The 20,377-nt window shown below is 45.7% G+C and overlaps 1 pseudogene; it reads left to right on the forward strand.

The window, feature by feature from the left end:
• Positions 1-17,969: 17,969 nt before the first annotated feature.
• LOC124525676 (60S ribosomal protein L17-like) lies at positions 17,970-19,132 on the forward strand (annotated as a pseudogene).
• Positions 19,133-20,377: the final 1,245 nt, after the last annotated feature.

The following is a 20,377-nucleotide window of genomic DNA, read 5'->3' on the forward strand; positions in this document are numbered from 1 at the left end:
CAGAGACTGTCAGTAAGCAGGTCTGGTCTCTAGAGCTGCTCCTTTAAGGGGAGAGTGTCCCACCCCCACAATCTACACAACACCCAGATCCCTGGACTCTGGGGATACAGGAGATCTGGGACAGATTGAGGGCCAGTTGTGGCCTTAGGGGGCACAAGGGAAACAGTTTTGAAGGACTGGCTGTGCACACTCAATGCTCTCAGGAGAAACCAATCTTGGCCACCACTGAGGAGAAAGGGCCCCACAGCAAAGCTTGCCTGCCCACGGGGGCCACAGGCTGTCTCCGCCACACACAGGGCATGCAAGCTCAGCCATAAGCCACTGGCTCTGGGCCTCAGGAACTTTGCTGTTGTGATGGGTAGTGCTGGCCTGTGGCACAGGCCACCAAGGCTAGGAAGATATACAGCAGGCAGCATCTTTGGGCAGTGGTAGGGAACAGAAAGACCCCTGGCTTCTCATTTCGTCACTATGCGACTTTGGGCAAGTCACCTAACCTCAGTTTCCTAATATGAACTGGGTTGACAGAAGAACCCACCCTATCCCCATAAGGTGCTTAGAACAATGTCTAACACCGTAAACCCTTGAACATGTAGCTTTTTTTTCTTGGGGTTACAGGAAGTTATTTGCAGAAGTTCCAGGAGTTTCTAGAGCAGGCCAAGCCCAGCAGCTGAGCCCTGAGGGGACTCAGTGACCTCAATAGTGACCTCCAGGAATGGTATCCATTCACTGACTGCACACCAGCATCCCAGAGGCCTGTCCCCTTCACCCTTCACGGAGAGGATGGGGCTGAGGCTGCACTGACAGTAGGGCATGTGGACTCCCACCCATGAACAATCGTCCAAGTCTCCTCTCCTGTGTCACACAGCACTACATGGACAGCAGGTAGCCCAGCCAGAAAAGACTAAACTGGATCTGGGCTGTGATTACAAAAGAGCCACCCACCCTGGTGGAGGCAACCCCACCCCCTTCATTTATCACCTGAATTAGTAGGCAGCCTCAGTTCTTGGAGCAAAGACCTGAGGGAAGGGGAACAGGAGGGGAGGAGTATCCTGTGTGCAGGAAAGTGCTTGTGGTGTCAAGGCTGAGAGAAGGCCAGCAAGGCTGGAGGGAAGTGAGCAGGCAGAGAGCAGCTGAATAGGCAGGCAGGGACCTGGAAGGAGCCCAGCTGCATTTAACCAAGACCTCATAAGTTGCAGAGAGGAGGCTGATGGCAGCTGCCCCTTGCCCTTGTGGTAATGGGGGCAAAGGGGCAGAGATGTGTACAGATCTTCCAAGTAACTGGGAGGTAGAACAGACTCAACTTCCAGCCTGGCCCTCCACAAACATAGACGCACAGACCAGCGGTGTGGGGGAGGGGGCTGGGGGGGGGGGGGAGGGAACCCCAGGAGGTGGCTGGGTCTGCATATCAGAGAGGTAAGCTGAGGAGTGTGGAGACTCCTCCATATCCCATCCACAGCCAGAGCCTCTGTGCCTGGCTGGAAGCCACAGGCAGCCTTCACCATCTACAATGGCCTCAAGCCTGGGATCATAATGTAATGTGTCCAGGAGGGACAATGGCCTCAGAGACCAGGCAAGGGAGCAGAGGTTGAGGTGGTGGCTACTCCTGGGGCAAGGTTTGGCCAACCTCCAGCACTGTCCTCACCACTGTGAGACTGAAGATGAGTGTTCTGCACCCTTTAGTCAGAGGCCCTCAAGCAGCTGTCTTCCCTGCTCCCTGCTTCCTTGAACCCACCGGCCACCCCTGCCACTACTGCACAGGCATCCCCTGGATTTTTCCATGTCCTTGTGTAGGTGATGAATGGCAATCAGAGTTTAGTACACAAAAAAGCCAGTCACTACTGACAAATAGGTCTGTCTCCTTTTACCGAACAAAGAGAATTCTGTTTTTTCGGGATGTGCCCAAACACAATCTCAGTTGAGGATGCCAGAGTATTTTCTTGTCCTTTTACTTCCTACATATTTGCAGATTCCTTGGACGAGGGTCTTTGGTAAGGGGCACAGAATCAGGGGGTCTAAGAAGCTCCTGCCACATCAAAATCTGGGAACAGGGACTGAACACCCCAGGGACAAGGACAGAGATGCATGCACAATGAAGAAATGCCTGAAAGAACAATGGGAGGGCCACAGACGACACTCAGGACTGTAAATGAATTCGACCTAGACCAACAATGTGCGTGACCCAAGGAAAACCTGGTGGCCCCTGGTGTGGTCTTGTATCTCCCCTCCTATCTGGCAAATATCCCTGAGGGCAAACTCCCCGCCCCGCCTTCCCGGCTCAGATTGGGTCAGGCCCTGACCCTCCCCAACCGCTGTCACTTTTGTCTCCCGGCAGGCCACACCCACCTCCCACTTAATCCTACACTAAGTAGGCCTGACCTGGGAGGCTCGGCCACAGGGGTGTCTTCTCCTTGAAATGACTTCAAGGGATAAACCATCCCACCCCCTCTGCTCCTAAGCGGTGCTCAAATGTAGCCTGCCACCCAACTCCTGGCTGAAAAGCACTGAAGACACTGGGGCTTTGGGCAGTTTTCCCACGCTGATCGGGTTGGGGTCGCCGAAGCTCTCTGGCCAGTCTGTCTGTCCCTGGGTACCCTTACACAGGCTGACCGAAGCCCGCAGCGCCTTTCCCACCCACGCCGCCGATGACCTGGCGAGGACCTACACCCCCCACCCCGCCCCGCCCCAGGGCTGTGATGGGGTCAAGGTAAATAAACTGCCCGCAATTGTGACTTGGAGGCTTATCTGGCCGGTCAGACCAGGTCACGGGAAAGTGGCTGTGCTTGCCAGGGCCGAGAGGAAGGTCCACACTCAGGGTCACTCGTTTGCGTCCCGGGCAGGCTGCTAAAGGCCGCAGACCCATCAGGGCCTCTCTCAGCACTCCTCATTGGGAGGTCCGGGAACAGGGGCCTCTGGACGCAAAAAGTACCCAGGAGGTTTCCCGAGGACAGGCAGTGAGAGCAGGGTACGCCGCACGCGCCCAAAGAGGAGCCGAGGCTGCCGGCGGCCGGGAACACCCGCGTCCGGAAGTCAGTGCGGCTCTTACTGATGGCGTCACGGGCGCGCTCCCGGCTGGCGTAGGCTCGCGCACGCGTTCCCCGGGGGGCGCGGCACGTGCCAGCGGCTTCTGTCGGCTGTGCTGTCTGAGCCGCCAGGGTGTCCGGAGGCGGATCGAGGTCACTGCCACCAGTCCCTGGCCCTTGTATTTCACTGCCATTGCCCTAACCTCTCCTGCAGCCCCCCAACACTAGGCGTGAGAATAGCCCAACCACCGTCGTCCACTCCCGAGTCACTGAAGGGCCAGACCCGGCCACCACCGACTGCCCACGCTGGACGCTGCCGAGGGCTGCTGACATAGTAGCGCGTGAGGAAGTCCCATGTGGCTCACCCGTGTCCACTCCACACAGCCTGGGCTGGTGAGATGTCTGCCAAGTGAAGGAAGAAAGGACTTTCGACTGTGTGTTTTCCTCCCTCTGCATCTTTTTACTTCAATGCCCCATTCTCAGCCATGAGAAAGGGGATAGGGTCAGGGGATGTGACCAAGAGGGCTCCACCAGCCTCTCCACTGCTACCTCCCTCCCCATCCTGCCTGCCTGGCCAGCTTCAGACGAGCTATCTGTTGCCAGCCATGGACTCCTATAAGACAGCGTCCTTGCCGCATCCCCATGGAGGAGGAGGAGGCCTATGGTCAGAGACACCCCTCTGAGTCTCCCACTCCAGGGGCCTGTTCATTAGCAACCCAGGAAGGGGCATGGGGACGGGGGCGGGGGGGCCGGGGGGTTCCTCACAGAAGGAACCTGTGAGTACAGGCTGCACAACTGTACAGTGATGCCTCCTAGCCAGACCTTTCCTCTTCTCAGTCAGCCCCGTTTCTCAGAGGGGAAAACCCCAGCAGAGACAAAGGACTGATCTATGGAGGCCCATGCCTACACAGTCCCACCCTGCCTCAGCTAGTGAGAAGGGGCTGGAGATAAGCTGTGGGGAGGCAGCAGGTGGCATCACATCAGTCATGACTAAATCAGCAAATAAGCCCCTCAGGGATCCATACCTTGAGAAGGGACCCCTAAAGGAAAGATGGAAGGTCTGCAAGCAGTGGCTCCTCACCTATCTCCATCAGCACAGTCTGACCTGCTTCCTGGCCATGCATGATGGGGAGGGTGCTTTTCTAAGGAACCCAAACTCAGTGGGGAAGCTGTCACCCAGGGCTCCCAAGGGGTGATCAAGGCCAGAGGTTGAGGGATGGCGGAGGCAGCAAACAAGATGGGAAGGACAGAAGAGAAGGGTGGCCAGGGAGGAAAGGATGGTCAGGGACTGTGTCCCCTGGTTTCCCAAGAGGCCTGGAAAAGGCGAAGGCTGGAGCCAAAAGCCTGGCTCCACTTACACCAAGTGAGCCAGGTCCATGCATCAGCCCTTTGTCCTGATGGGGTGTGCATCTTTCCCTCTGGTCCTCAGAACCAAGCTTAGCTCAGTCAGCTGGGGAAACCAAGACCAGCCTCTGGGCCTGGACTGCAGAGGTCCCGTGGCCATTCCAGCCAAAGGTGTCCTCCACCACTCTCGCGCTCCCTGCTGACAATTGAGCTGCCAAAGCAGATTAACCCAGGCGCTAATCCCCGCTAATGGCTTCAGAATCCCTGGCGCGGAGCAGCTAAGCCGGCCTTTCTCCTCGGCCACGGCCAGGCCCTCCCGGCGGCTTCAGCCCCGTGGCCGCGCCGATACTATCTTAACCGGCCCGGCCTCGGTTCCGCGCTAATCCCCGGCGCTCGCTTTCTTCCCCATCCCGCTCAAGATCAGGCCGATTGGCGTTTGATTACGGCCACTATCGAGGGCCTCTTTGTGCCATCGGCCCTAAATCCCCTAATTCCGTGATAAAGGAGGCATTAGCGGCGTTTGCTGCAGAGAAAGGCACCGGGATGAAAGAAAGCAATCAGGGGAATCCTGATGGCCTTGTCTGCCTGGCCTGAGAGGGAGGCAAGAAAGGGGGTCCTGGAAGGGGAGGGGTGGTAGGAGGAAAGGCTGGAGAAAGAGAGAGGGGTGCTGCCTCAAGGAGCCAGACTCCTGACCTCCATTCTGAGTCTGCCTTCCCCAGCCCTGAGCTGTGCTGAGGACCCCCTCCCTGCTTCCACCCTGGCTGCCATCTCTGCTGGATGCTGAGCCACCGCATACTCCCTCCCCTCTGACACCACACCATCTTTGCACTTGCTGAAACCTAACTCCCAAGCCCACCCTGGACCTTGCTAGGCCTGTTTGCACTCCAGTCTCTGACTGTCCAAGGCCAATGATCTCTCACAGCTCATCTGCAGATCTATTCCTCCCATGGCCCCTGATACTCCTTCAACACCTCCCGACCCCCCAAAGGCCCTGCTCCCCCAACTGCCCTTCTCTTTTTGCACTGACCAGCTTTGACCAGTCCTGGAAGCAGCCGGGTCTGCTCTTCAGTGTGGAAAACAGAAGTGAGAGCATCCAGTGTCGTCTAGGATTGTTGATGGAGCATGTGCAGGGGAAGGGGACCTGAGGTCTCCAGTGTTGCAGGTGGGGTGAGCAGGAAGGGCCCCTCTGAGCCCCAGGGTGGGGCTGAGCTCTCTCCAAGCTGGCTGTGTGCTCGGCTTGTTGGAGGAGCTGACCTGGAGCCTGGGCAGCAGGAGAGCAGGGAGAGGCCAATGGGGCAGATGGACAGAAGTGGCAGAGTCCAGGGGCTGAAAGACCACAGAGACCAGGGGACTAATCATCAGGATCCTCTTATCCTGAGATTTGAAGCCAGGGAGCACTATGATTGGATTTGTGTTTGTAGAGATCACTGCTGCCTCTGCGCAGGCTCACTCACTTTGAGGATTGGATGGCTCTGTGGCAGGTGAACATTTAACAAGTTGCACAAGTGGGTGGTTGGGCCACTTAACCTGAATGGACAGGTGTGCATTTACCAAGGTGAACGGGTGTCTAGATGTGCATTTATCCAGGTGGGTAAGTAGAAAGGTGGACCATCTACCAAGGGTACAAGTGGATGTGTGTGCACCTGTGGGTGGCATCCTGGAGGCAGCTGGGGCTCTGTCCAGATCCCTTTAGTGGTCAGCCCACTTGTCCGGCCATTTTGAGTATTGGCAGCTAATGGAGCACAGCTGCCTCCATCTTGGAACACTACCCTTGGTGATGGAGCCTCCCACACAGCAGCTGGGGACAGAGCTCAGCCAAAGACTGACGGGCATAGGGTATAAAAGGCTGACCCTTGCTTTGCCTCAAGGCAATTCAGATCTGTGAAGCCCCCAGTGCTTCCTTACTGGATTACAGGAAACTGACCCTAACCAAGACCACTATCTTGTTTAGCACTCTCCACTCCTTACCCTGCCCTGTCCTGCTTTCAGGGTGACCAACCATCTCAGTTTCCTGACACTAAAGAGTTTGCCAGGAGGCAAATTTCAATGCACAAACCAGAATGGTTACCCTAGGCTTCTGTTGTGTCCCCCAAAAAAGAGATGTTGAAGTTCTAAGCCCTGGTACCCATGGAATGTGAACTTATCCGAAAGTAGGGTCTGTGAAGATGTAATTAAGATGTAAATGAAATGAGGTCATGGTGGGCCCTTGATCCAGTATGACTGACATGCTTATAAGAAGTGAGAAGAGACAGAGGCAGACACACAGAGAGGGGAAAGCCACATGAAGATACAGACACACAGGGAGAACATGGTGTAATGATAGACATAGATTGGAGCAATGCATCTGCAGGCCAAGGGGCACCAAGGATTGCCAGAAACACTAGAAGCTAAGGAAAAGCCACGGAACAGAGTCTCACCTAGAGCACAGCCCTGTTGACACCTTGATTTTGGACATTTGGTCTCTAGAACTGTGGGAGAATGTCTGTTGTTTTAAGCCACAAAGACTGTGGGACTTGGTTAAGGAAGATCTAGAAAACTAATACAGATTTCTTCACTCCTTCTAAGAGCACACCCTCAAAAATAAGTCATTTGGATAAGAATCTCTATGTCAGGCTTTGCTCCTAGGGAACTTGGCCTAAAACAGTTGGTACCAGAAGTGGGTGGTCCCAGGAAACTGACTCTAACAATGGCACTCTGAAATTGCATCACTAACCAGCTGGGTGGCAGTGAGAGACCATCACTCATGGCATGTGTAGAATTAATAGCCCTTGGCTTGAATAGCAGTGTGATGGTGAAAACTGTCATCTGGGAGAATTGGGATGGGAGACAAGTGGAAAGGGAGGCAGTAGCTGGTGCAGTTCTCCGGCACTAGAGAGGTAAGGAGGAAATGGTAACTACAAAAGCTAAGGGGCTAAGTGGCTGTCACAAAGTATTATTGACTTCTTGAGGAAAGAGCATGGCAAGTTCAAAGATATTAATCAACAGTAAGAGTCAGAGGCCACCTGGCACATATCAAGAGACTGCAGCCTGAGGAAGATGAACATGAGGCACTGCAGAGTAGGTAGCTCAACCTAGACAAGCCTCTTTGTATCGAAGTTAGGGCCCTGATGGTGAAGAAATGGAACCCTAACATGGAGTGAGGATATCTGGGTGGATGCACTTGAGCACTTTGAACTCCAGACTCCCCTGAAACCTCTGGTGAATAAAATGGCCCCACCTTACATGAGAACTCTGCACACACCTCAGAAGAGGCAGACACCTTATCAGATAATGTTTGTCTCTGGGTCTGCCCCCACCTCCCCTGTAGGCCACCACACCCCAAACTAGGATCATATCTCAGCATAGACTAACTGAAATGTTGGGACCACTGAGAGGGCACAGATGGTATGCAAGGGAGCTATAGGTTTGTCTGAGCAGAGCTGGCAAGAACCAGAAGAGGATGCCTTGATATGGATCCTGAAGGCAATGGATCAAGGGAGTAGGACACAAAAATGGATAAGGAAGAGCTGGTCAACATATGGGTACTCTCCTGTGACATAGGAGACTCTGGCAGGAACCCCAAGAAACAATTATTCCTATATGCTGCCTGGATGGCCCTTGGGAAAAGTCATGGTCTACAACAAACAAAAGAGAGATGCTAGAACAGCCATTAAAAAATGCAAAGGAAGAAGTCAGAAGACTCAGAAAAGGGGCATGTTGAATTGGGTTTATGATTAGAAAAGTTACAAGCTGCCTGTGAGCTCCCCCAGATCTTCAGGAGGGCCTGAAGTGCACAAAGGAGTGCACTTGGGAGAAGCCACTGCTGTCCTCCATGGGTGATGTGGAAGATGCCATTACAGAACTGGCTTCCTAGTAGGAAAGGAGATGACAGGATCCTAGAGTAGCAGGTGCCAGGTGCTGAATTAACTGCTAGGAGCAAAGTGGAAATTATTCTATTGATTGCCAGATAGAATAATAGTCAAGGAGGCTTAGACTACAGGATCTATAGTGATGGCTTAAAGAATAGTATTTAGCAACTTAGATAAGCTTCAAAAAATATTTAAAATGAGTGAGAAGAGTTCCACTTCTGGTAAACATGGAGCTACTAGGTTTGGACCAATCCTCCTATGGATAATAATGATAAACTCTGGACAATATATTTTTTAAAATCTGAAGACATTGGATAGTGAGCAGGCATAGTGTTGGATAGGGAGTCAACACATGGAAGAAAACATGAGTTTTCCATTAGCAGAAAGTCCCCAGTAAGAGTGACTAGAATATGACCAGAGCCTGGAAGATAATACTGTTTCTGAGAGGCATTCAATTTGAGGCTGACTTCAGAACCATAGCAGCTGAAAAGTGAGGGAAGTAATGTCACAAAGAGAGAGCCAAAGAGGGAGAGCCCCAAACTCTGTATATAAATTCTGCCCAAATCTCTGGGTAATGCCTGAACTATGCATGTACAGAGCAGATTTCGAGTACCCCAGCTGAGGCTAAAATAATGGGACAAAGAGTTCCGCTGCCTTACACTACCAGGGTGACAAATTTTACAGTTTTCATTCAGCCAAATTAACTGTCTACTAAAACAAGAAATCAGTGTTCTTCAGAGGAACATAACAGAAACTATAATCTTTACAATAGATCATACACAATGTCCAGGATACAATCCAAAATTATCAGACATACAAAGATACAGAAAATAATGACCCATGTGTAAGAGGAAAGCCAATCAATGAAGCCCAGCCCCAGGATGATCTAGATTTTGGAATTAGCAAACAGCTTTTTTTTTTAAATGATTTTACTGAGACAATTTTACTAAGGCACCAACTACTATAAACCACATACATTTAAAATGTATAGTTTGGTGAGTTTTGTCATATGTATACAGCCATGAAACCATCACTTCCAAAATTCCTAGTTCTCATTTTATAGACTTTTAAGATACATATAGTATGTATTATTTTAGGGGGGAAGGGGACCAGTATCTTTCACTCAGAACGATTATGAGATTTGTCTATGTTGTGCTTATATCAATAGTTTTCTGAGTAGTATTTAATTGTATTTAATTCTATTTATTTATCAATCTGTGGGACATTGGGTTATTTCTTGCTTGAAGCTGCTATTAACATTCAAACACAAGTCTGCATTTTCACTTCTTTTGGATAAATTGCTAGGAGTGGAATGGGTGCATCCTTAACTCCATAAGAAACTGCCGTACTATTTTCTATAGTAGTTGTTCTTTTTTTACATTCCTACCATAAGTATTATGTCATCTGCAAATAGAGACAGTGTTACCTTTCCCTTTTTGATCTTCATAGCTTTTATGTCTTTTTCTTCCTTGATTGCACTGGCTAGGACTTCTAAGACAATGTTGAATAGAAGTAGTGAGTGTGGACATCCTTATTCTTATTCCTGATCTAAGGGAAAAAAATTGTCCAACATTTTATCATAAAATAGAATATTAACTGTAGTTAATTCTAGGTTATTATTAAAGTTCATAATAGTTCCTTTTTTTTAAGTTTATTACTTTGAGGGGCGCCTGGGTGGCGCAGTCGGTTAAGCGTCCGACTTCAGCCAGGTCACGATCTCGCGGTCCGTGAGTTCGAGCCCCGCGTCAGGCTCTGGCCTGATGGCTCAGAGCCTGGAGCCTGTTTCCAATTCTGTGTCTCCCTCTCTCTCTGCCCCTCCCCCGTTCATGCTCTGTCTCTCTCTGTCCCAAAAATAAATAAACGTTGAAAAAAAAATTTAAGTTTATTACTTTGAGAGAGAATGTGCACACACACACGACAGAGAGAGACAGAGAGAGCTTGGGAGAAGGGCAGAGAGAGAGGGAATGAGAGAGAGAATCCCAAGCAGGCTCTGCACTTCCAGAGCAAAGCCCAGCACAGGGCTCAGACTCACAAACCGTGAGATTATGACCTGAGCCTAAATCAAGAATCTCACACTCAACCAACTGAGCCACCAAGGCACCCCTCCTTATTTTCCTTTTAATGTCTGCAGAGTCTGTAGTAATGTCCCCCTTTTCATCTCTGATGTGGGTAATCTGTGTTCATTTTTGCTGGTTGAGTATAGTTTGTTTTGCTGATCTTTTTAAAAAAACATGTATTGGCCTTAATTTTCTCTTGTTTGCCTATTTTGTATATTATTGGATACTACTCTTTGTTATTTTCTTCTTTCTACTTTATTATTTTTTTATTTTAGAGAGAGTGCGTGCAAATAGGGGAGAGGGGCAGAGGAAAGGGGAGAGACAGTGAGAGACAGAGAGAGAGAGAGAGAGAGAGAGAGAGAGTCTTAAGCAGGCTCCACACTCAGGAAGGAGCCCGACACGGGGCTCAATCCCATGATCCTGGTACCATGACCTGAGCCAAAATCAAGAGTCAGTCACTCAACCAACTGAGCCACCCAGGTGCCCTTCTACTTTATTTTTTAAATCTTGTTTTACTTGTACTTAACCCAGAACTTTATGTCATTGGTTTATGTTTCCTTTTCTAAAGCATTTCTATAGCTTCTTTTATTTTTATTTATTTTTAAGTAGGTGTGGAGCCCAAGGTGGGGCTTGAACTCACGACTCTGAGATCAAGAGTCAGATGTTCAACCGACTGAGCCCTCACTGAGCCCAACTGAGTCCCTATAGCTTCTTTTAAAGCCATAAATTTCCACTTTAACATTACTTCAGTTGCATACTACAAATTTTGATACATTGTATTTTTATCACTAAATTTGAAATAGCTCCTTTTTCTTTTGATTTCTTTTTTGACACATAAATTATTTAAAAGTATGTTGTTTAGCATCCAAATATCTAGAGGTTTTCTGCATATTTTTTGGTTTTATCTATTTCTAACTTAATTCCATTGTTGGGTAGACAACATTCTATAAAATTTCAATCTTTTCAGATTTATTGAGACTTGTTTTATGGCCCAGCATATGATCTGTCTTTATGACTGTACCACAGGTACTTGGAAAGAATATGTTCTTCCATTGTTAGGTAGAATGTTCCATCAATGTCAATTAGGTCAGGAGTTTGGTGGTGGTGCTCAGATCACTAATGACCTTACTGATTTATTCTAGTTGGAACTCCAAGAATGCTTATTAATTTGTCTATTTATATCACTAATTCCATCACTTCTGGCTTAATGTTTTCTAAAAATCAGTTATTAGACACACATTTAGGATTGTAGATTTTCCTGATTAATAACCCTTTTATCATCATGAAATATCTCCTTTTATGTCTCATAATAAATAGTCTTTGTCTTGAAGTATACTTTTTCTTTTTCTTTTTTTAATGTTTATTTTTGAGAGAGAAAGACAGAGACAGAGTGTGAGCAAGGGAGGGGCAGAGAGAGGAAGAAACAGAACTTGAAGCAGGCTCCAGGCTCCGAGCTGTCAGCACAGAGCCCAACGCAGGGCTCAACTCACCAACTGTGAAATCATGACCTGAGCCGAAGTCGGAAGCTTAAACGACTGAGCCACCCAGGCACCCTTTGAAGTGTACTTTTTCTGATGGAAATATAGTTGCTCCAGCTTTTTTTTTTTAATGTTTTTTATTTATTTTTGAGAGAGTGCAAGCAGGGGAGGGGCATAGAGAGAGGGACAGAGGATCTGAAGCAGGCTCTGCGCTGACAGCAAACACCATGTGGGGCTTGAACTCACAAACCGTGAGCTCATGACCTGAACCAAAGTCTGATGCTCAACCGACTGAGCCACCCAGGTGCCCCTGGTTGCTCCAGTTTTCTTAAGATTAGTGTTTCTGTGGTATGTCTTTTTTCCCATGATTTTACTTTTAGTCCATCAGTGTCTACACTTGAAGTGCATCTCTTGTAGGCAGCATTCACTTAAATCTTAATTGGTTTTTTTTTTAAGAATTCAGTCTGAGTCTGACAATGTCTTCCTTTTCGTTGGAATGTTTGTTTTGTTTAAATTTAATGTAATTGTTACTGTAGCTGAATCTAAGTCTGTTTGCTGTTTTGCTATTTGCTGTTTTCTGTCCCCCCCCCCACCTTGTTTTTTAGTACTGTATTCCTCCTTTCCTGCCTTCTCTCTTCTTAACTCATGTTTGCACATTTTCGAAGTCCATTTTTTACTAGCTTTTCAGCTATACCACTTTGCCGTCTTTACTGGTACCTATAGGACTTCCAATATGTCATCTTAACTTTTCGCAGTCTAATTGCAGTTAATATTGTACTATGTCATGTAAAATGTCATTGAGATTGCATGGTTCTGTTTGCTGCCACACCCTCTGTTTTTTGAGATATCATTATATTTATAAACATGAAAGTTGAAAGGTAAAAATTATAATATTTGTTTTATAGACATTATTTTTTTTAAGTGTTTATTTATTTTTAGAGACAGAGAAAGAGTGCAAGCTAGGGAGGGGCAGAGACAAAGGGGGACAGAGGATCTGAGGCAGGCTCCGTGCTGTCAGCTCAGAGCCCAATGTGGGGCTCAAACCCACAAATGAGATCATGACCTGAACTGAAATCAGATGCCCATCTGAGCCACACAGGTGCCCCAGTCATCATTTTAAGATAAGAAGAAAAAAGATAGTCTTTTATACTTACCCACATATTTAGTATTTCTGATGTTCTCCTTTTCTTCATGGAGATCTGAGTTTCCATCTCCTATCATTTCCCTTCAGCCTGAAGAATTTCCTTTATACTTCTTGCTGTGCAGGTGTGCAAGTAACAAATAACCTTAGTTTTTGCTTAAAAATATCTTTATTTCACTCCACTCTTGAAGGATATTTTTTGCTGGAAATAGAATTCTGGATGTATGAGTCTATTCTCCATACTCAGCACATTAAAGAGGCTATTCCATTTTTGTCTTTTGTCTTTCGATCATTTCTGATGAAAAGTCAGCTAACATTCATATCCTTCACCTGTATATAATGTGCCATGTTTCTCCGGCTATTTTTAATGTTTATTCTTCATTTTCAGCTTTCAGTTTGACCATGATGCTCTTAACCGTGCTTTCTTTGTTTTTACCTTGTTTGGGGGATGCTGACCTTGGTGAATCTGTAAATGTATGTCTTCCATTAAGTTTTTAAAAAGCAAAACCATTATTTCTTCAAATATTTTTCTCCTCCCTGGGGTAGGAAGAATAATGGTCCCCTCAAAGATGTCTACAACCTGATCCCCAGAAACTGTGAATGTAGTTTTTTCACATGGCAAAGAAAGACTTTGCAAATGTGATTAAGTTTAGGACCTTGAGGTAAGGAGAGTATCCTGGAGTATTCGGGAGAATCCAGTGTAATTACAAGGACCCTTAAAAGTGGAAGAGGCGGCAGAGGAAGTCAGAGTGATGCAATTGTCAGAAGGAAGTGAACCACTATCCCCTTCTTGGAAGATGAGGGAATGAGACAGGGGCCAACGCAGCCTCTAAAAGCTGGAAAAGGCAAGGGAATGGATTTTCTTTCAGAAAGGAATGCAGCTGACCCCTGGCCCAGTGGGGCCTGTGTACACTTCTAACCTACAGAAATGTAAGATAATGTATTTGTACTATTTTAAAGCACCAAGCTTGTGAAAAATTGTTACAACAGTGATAGGAAACTAATACATGCTTCCATTATCCCTCTGCTTTTTCTGGGATTCCAGGAACAAGTACGATAGGTCCTATGACCTATTGCAGGGTTTCTCAGATCCCTAAGATTCTGTTCATTTGTTCAATCAATCAGTTTTCTCTCCACTGTCCAGGTTGGGTAGTTTATATTGCTCTATCTTGACTCCACTGACTTTTCTGTCACCTTCCTTCTGCTGTTAAGCCCATCTAGTACATTTTTTTATTTCTAACATTGTATTTTTCAATTAAGGAATTTCCACTTGGCTCTTTCTTGAAGTTTCTTTTTCTCTGCTGAGATTCCCATCTTATCATTTATTATGAGCATATTTCCTTTTATATCCTTAAACATAGTTATAATGGTTGCTTTAAAATTGTTGCTGCATCTGGGGCACCCGGGTGCCTCAGTCTGTTAAGCATTCAACTCTTGATTTGGGTTCAGATCATCATCTCACAGTTTGTAGGGTTGAGCCCCTGAGCTGACAGTGCAGAGCCTGCTTGTGATTCTCTCTCTCCCTCTCTCTCTCTGCCCCTCCCTGACTCTCTATTTCTCTCTCTCTCTCAAAATAAATAAATATTTAAGATAAAATAAAATCCTTGCTACATATATGAAAATCCTGCCTCTAACATCACACTTAAGGCTTAAAGACTGAGCTGTTTCCTTCCAAGGTTGGGAACAAGGCAAGGAAGTTTGATGTCACTATTTTTATTCAACATTGTACTGAAGGTCTAGACAATTCTATAAGGCAAGAAAAAGATATATTGTAATCGAAGTTATAATATTGTAAAAGAAAAAGTAAAACTAGACAGATGGTATTTCAGATGTTATAATCGCTCATATAGAAAACCTCAAAGTATCTACAAAAACAAATTACAGAGGTCTATAAGTTAGTAAATGAAATCAGCAAGGCTGAATTATGTCCCCCCCAAAAAAAAATATATGTTGAAGTCCTAATACCCAATACCTCAAAATGTGACCTTATGGAAATAAGGTCATTGCAGGTGTAATTAGTTAAGATGAGGTCTTTTTTTTAAATTTTTTTTAACTTTTATTTATTTTTGAGACAGAGAGAGACAGAGCATGAACATAGGAGGGTCAGAGAGAGGGAGACACAGAATCTGAAACAGGCTCCAGGCTCTGAGCTGTCAGCACAGAGCCCGGCACGGGGCTCGAACTCACGGACCGTGAGATCATGACCTGAGCCGAAGTCGGATGCTTAACCAACTGAGCCACCCAGGTGCCCCAAGATGAGGTCTTAACAGAGTAGGGTGGACCTCTAATCCAACATGACTGATGCCTTCATAAGAATACATCAGTGTGGGACGCCTTGGTGACTCAGTCAGTTAAGTGTCTGACTCTTGGTTTCAGGTTGGGTCATGGTCTCACAGTTCATGGGTTAGAGTCCTGTATCAGTCCTGCTAACAGTGTGGAGCCTGCCTGGGATGCCCCTCCCCTTCTCTCTCTCTCTCTCTCTCTCTCAAAAAATCAATAAACTTAAAGAAAATTTTAAAAAAGAATACATCAACGTGAAGATCGACACACAGGAAGAATGCAATGTGGCAACAAAAGCAAAAATTGGACTTACACAGCTTCAAGCCGAGGACTGCCAAATATTGCCAGCAAACCCCAGGAGGTTTGAAGAGTAAGGAAAGATTTCTCTTCAGGCTTCAGAGAGAGCATGGCCCCATTAACACCTTTTTTCCAGACTTCTAGCCCCCAGAAGGAGGAGACAATAAATTTCTGTTGTTTTACATGACCTAGTTTGTGGTACTTTGTTATAGCTGCTCTAGCAAACTAATGCAGTTATGATGTAAGGTTAATATACAAACATTAACTATATCTCTATGTAATAGTAACAAATAATTGAAAATGAAAAACAATTTCATTTACAATAACATCAAGAAACATAAAATACTTAGAAATAAATAGAACAACAAACCTCCAAGACATCACATTGCAACCTACAAATATTGCTGCATGAAATTAACAAAGACATAGGGGCTCCTGGGTGGCTCAGTTGGTTGTGTCTGACTCTTCATTTTGGTTCAGGTCATGATCTCGCGGTTTCCGGTTTTGTGGGTTTGAGCTCGGGATTCTTTGTCTCCCTCTCCGCCCCCCCCCAACTCGCTCTCTTTCTCTCTCTCTCTCAAAATAAACAATAATAATAAAATAAACACCTTAAAAGAAATTAAATAAGACATAAATAAATGGAGAGCAAGATACCAAGTTCACAAATTTGGAAAGTCAATATTTTTAAGATGTCCATTCTCCCAAAATGGATTTATAGATTCAGTCTAATTCTAAACACAATCCCAATAAGCATTTTCTGAAGAAAGTAACAAGACAACTCTAAAATTTTCTGGCATACAAAGAACCTGAAATATCCAAAGCAATTTTGAAAACGAATAAAAAGTTGGAGAATCTATGCTTTTCTCAAAACCTTCTGTGAAGCTACAGTAATCAACTGTGCTACTGGCATAAGGATCAATAAGTAGATCTATAGAACAGAACAGAGAACCTAGAAACAGACCCACAGTTACATGGCCATTGACTCCTTAACAAGGTGCCAATGAAATGCAATAAGGAAGGGACAATTATTTCAATAAATGGTGCTGTAACAACTAGTTATCTATATGGGAAGAATTTAACTTCAACTCCTTCCTCAGACCATACACGAAAAGTAATTTGAGAACCATTGTAGATCTAAACCTAAAATGTAAAATTATAGGGGCACCTGGGTGGCTCAGTTGGTTAAGCGTCCGACTTCAGCTCAGGTCATGATTTCACAGTTTGTGGGTTCGAGCTCGGCATCGGGCTCTGTGCTGACAACTCAGAACCTGGAGCCTGCTTCAGATTCTGCATCTCCCTCTCTCTGCCCCTCCCGGCTCGCACTCTGTCTCTGTCTGTCTCTCAAAAACAAATAAACATTTAAAAAAAATTAAAAAATTGTAAAATTATAACATTTTTAGAAAACAGGAAATTATCTTCACAACAAAGGAGTACTAGCCAGTGATAAGAAGAAAACATTTCTGATTCACACACATAGTGTAAGCCCTGACAGTTGGGTTTCTTTTTTGTAATGTGAGTGCCTGATTTAAGCTTTGATGGCTGAGGCATCCTCTTCAGAGATGGCTATCTCCAATAAACATACTGCCAGCCACACAACTAGAAAAAGAGCCAGGCTACCTCCCTCCACTGCGGCTCCTTTGTTTTAATTTTTTTTTTCAACGTTTATTTATTTTTGGGACACAAAGAGACAGAGCATGAACGGGGGAGGGGCAGAGAGAGAGGGAGACACAGAATCAGAAACAGGCTCCAGGCTCTGAGCCATCAGCCCAGAGCCTGACGCGGGGCTCGAACTCACGGACCGCGAGATCGTGACCTGGCTGAAGTCGGACGCTTAACCGACTGCGCCACCCAGGCGCCCCATGTTTTAGAAATCTTGGTTGATTTTGATAAATGACCATTTGGGCCATTTGGGGGGGGGTTGTTTGTTTGTTTAAACTCTTGCCATGTTTTACATTCCTGCTCTTATGTTTTAAATTCACCAATAAATGGGTGCCTGGGTGGCTCAATCGGTTGGGCGGCCCACTTTGGCTCAGGTAATGATCTCACTGTTTGTGAGTTTGAGCCCCTTGTGGGCCTCTGTGCTGACAGCTCAGAGCCTGGAGCCTGCTTCGGATTCTGTGTCTCCCTCTCTCTCTGCCCCTCTCCCACTCATGCTCTGTCTGCCTCAGAAGTAAGTAAATAAACATTAACAAAAATTTTTTTTTAATAAATTCACCAGTACCCCAGGTCCGTGTGCATTCCCTCTCTCTCTGTGACCTTGCTGTGTGGCCCCAGGTGTGCTGTGTAAGTTCCAGGTCCTGTAAGCAATACATTTTTATTTTTCCAAAGTTTCCTGATGTTTATTGCTGAAAAGCATCTTACAATCATAAGAACCATAAAGGCTGGTCCATCCACAACACGGTTATTGATAGGCTAAGACTGGCACAAAACAACACAACAAGATGGATGACTGTTAAAAATATTACACTGAACTCACAATAAGCAGCCTGAGGTGATCTCTGAAAATGGTCCGCTATTCACTTGACCCAGAAAACTACAAAATCATGCAAATCAAGATGTTCAAATCTTCATGTTCACTTTAAGACCATAGGGGCGCCTGGGTGGCTCAGTCGGTTAAGCGTCCGACTTTGGCTCAGGTCATGATCTCATCTCACATTTCGTGGCTTCGAGACCCACATCGGACTCTGCTCTGAAAGCTCAGAGCCTGCAGCCTGCTTCAGATTCTGCGGTCCATCGCTCTCTGCCCCTCCCCCACTCATGCTCTGTCTCTCTCTCTCTCTCAGAAATAAATGAACATTAAAAAAAAAAATTAAGAACGCACATGAAGGGCACCTGGCTGGCTCAGTCGGTGAAGTATGCAATTCTTCTTTTTTTTTTTTAGAAAAAAAATTTTTAAGTTATTCATTTGAGAGAGAGCGAGCGAGCACGGGTGCACATACACACGAGCAGGGGAGAGGCAGAGAGAGGGAGAGAGAGAATCCCATGCAGGGCAGAACCTAGCGCGGGTCTCAATCTCACACACTGTGAGATCATGACCTGAACCAAAATGAAGAGTTGGGTGCTTAACTGACTGAGCCACCCAGGTGCCCCTGCAACTCTTGATCTCAGGGCTGTAGGTTTAAGTCCCAGGTTGTATGTAGAGATTAGTTAAAAATAAAATCTTTAAAAAAAGAAAGAACACACGCGAAACTGCCCAGGCCATCAAGGGTATGCATATCTGAAAAGCCACCAAGTATCTGAAGACTGTCACTTCATAGAAGCAATGTGTGCCATTCTGTTACTACAATGGTGGAGTTGGTAGGTATGCCCAGGCCAAAGAGTGGGGCTGGACACAGAATCAGAGGCTCAAACAGAGCGCTCAATTTTTACTACACATGCTTAAAAATGCTAAGAGTAATGCTGAACTTAAGGGTTTGGATGTAGATTCTCTGGTCATTGAGCAGCACATTCAGGTGAACAAAACTCCAAGATGCAGCGCAGAACTTACAGAGGTCATGTTTGGACTGACCCATATATGAGCTCTTCCTGCCACACTGAGCCGATCTTTATTGAAAAGGAGCAGATTGTTCCTAAACCAGAAGAGGAGGTTGCATGGAAGAAAAAGATATCCCAGAAAAAACTGAAGAAACAAAACTTGTGGCCCGGGAGTAAATTCTGGATAAAATAAATGCAAATAAAAGTTTAAAAATATGTATTATACTAACCAAATGGCCCCTTATACAAGAATAGATCGTACTGTAGGAGTCCATTTCAATGAGCTTTCAGAGGAGGCAAAATTAATCTATGTTGAAAAACAGAGCAGTGGTTTCCTCTTGAGGGTGGGGAGGGGATGGTGACTATCTGAGAAGGAGCATAAAGCAAGTTTTTGGAGTTTTGGAAATATTCTATCTCTTGGTAGGGGGTTGCATAGTGCAGGGGTATACATTTGTCAAAACTCACAAAGTGGTACATTCAAGATCTGTATAATTTTCTATATATAAATGTTACCTTAAGTTTGCAATCAAATGTTGATTGCAAAATGTTGATCTAGTTAATGATATGCATGTTGAAGATTTTAGGTATGAAGTGTATTGATGTCTGTAAAACATCAGGTGGAGTAACCGATGCATGCATACATAGGTGACAAAGCAAAAACTTAATCCAAGGGGTGCCTGGGTGGCTCAGTTGGTTAAGCGTCTGACTTTAGCTCAGGTCATGACCTCACACTCCGTGAGTTCGAGCCCCACGTCGGGCTCTGTGCTGACAGCTCAGAGCCTGGAGCCCGCTTCACATTCTGTGTGTCTCCCCCTCTCTCTGCCCCTCCTCTGCTCATGCTCAGTCTCTCTCTGTCTCAAAAATAAATAAATAAAACATTAAAAAAATTAAAAAAAAAAAACCTTAATCCAAGAATCTAGGTAGTGAGGATATGGAGGTTCCCTGTACAAACCTTTCAAATTTTCTGGATGTTTGAAATTTTTCATAATGAAATATTGGGAAAAATAATATAAGTAAACTCAACAAAAACAAAATAACCCGATTTAAAAAATGAGCCAAGAACTTGAATAGATATTTCTTCCAAGGAGACATACAACCGGCCAAGAAGCACATGAAAAGACACTCATCGTTAATCATTAGGGAAATGCAATTCAGAACCACAAGATACCACTTTATATCCATTACAGTGACTATAAATTTTAAAACTGGAAAATAACAAATGTTGGCAAACATGCGGATAGATTGAAACCCGTGTGCTTTGCTAGTGGCAATGTAAGACAGCGCTGCTACCATGAAAAGACAATTTGGTGGTTTCTCAAACAGCTAAACCGAGAATTACCGTGATTCAGCAATTCCACTTCTAGGTACGTATCCCAAAGAACTGAAGACGGGGACTCAAGCAGATACTTGTACACCCACGTTCACAGCAGCATTATTC

The sequence above is a fragment of the Lynx rufus genome, unplaced genomic scaffold, assembly GCF_022079265.1.
Source record: "Lynx rufus isolate CCGP_SWC_20201006 ecotype Redwood Valley unplaced genomic scaffold, mLynRuf1.p SCAF_45, whole genome shotgun sequence".
In the NCBI taxonomy this organism is placed as follows: Eukaryota; Metazoa; Chordata; class Mammalia; order Carnivora; family Felidae; genus Lynx; species Lynx rufus.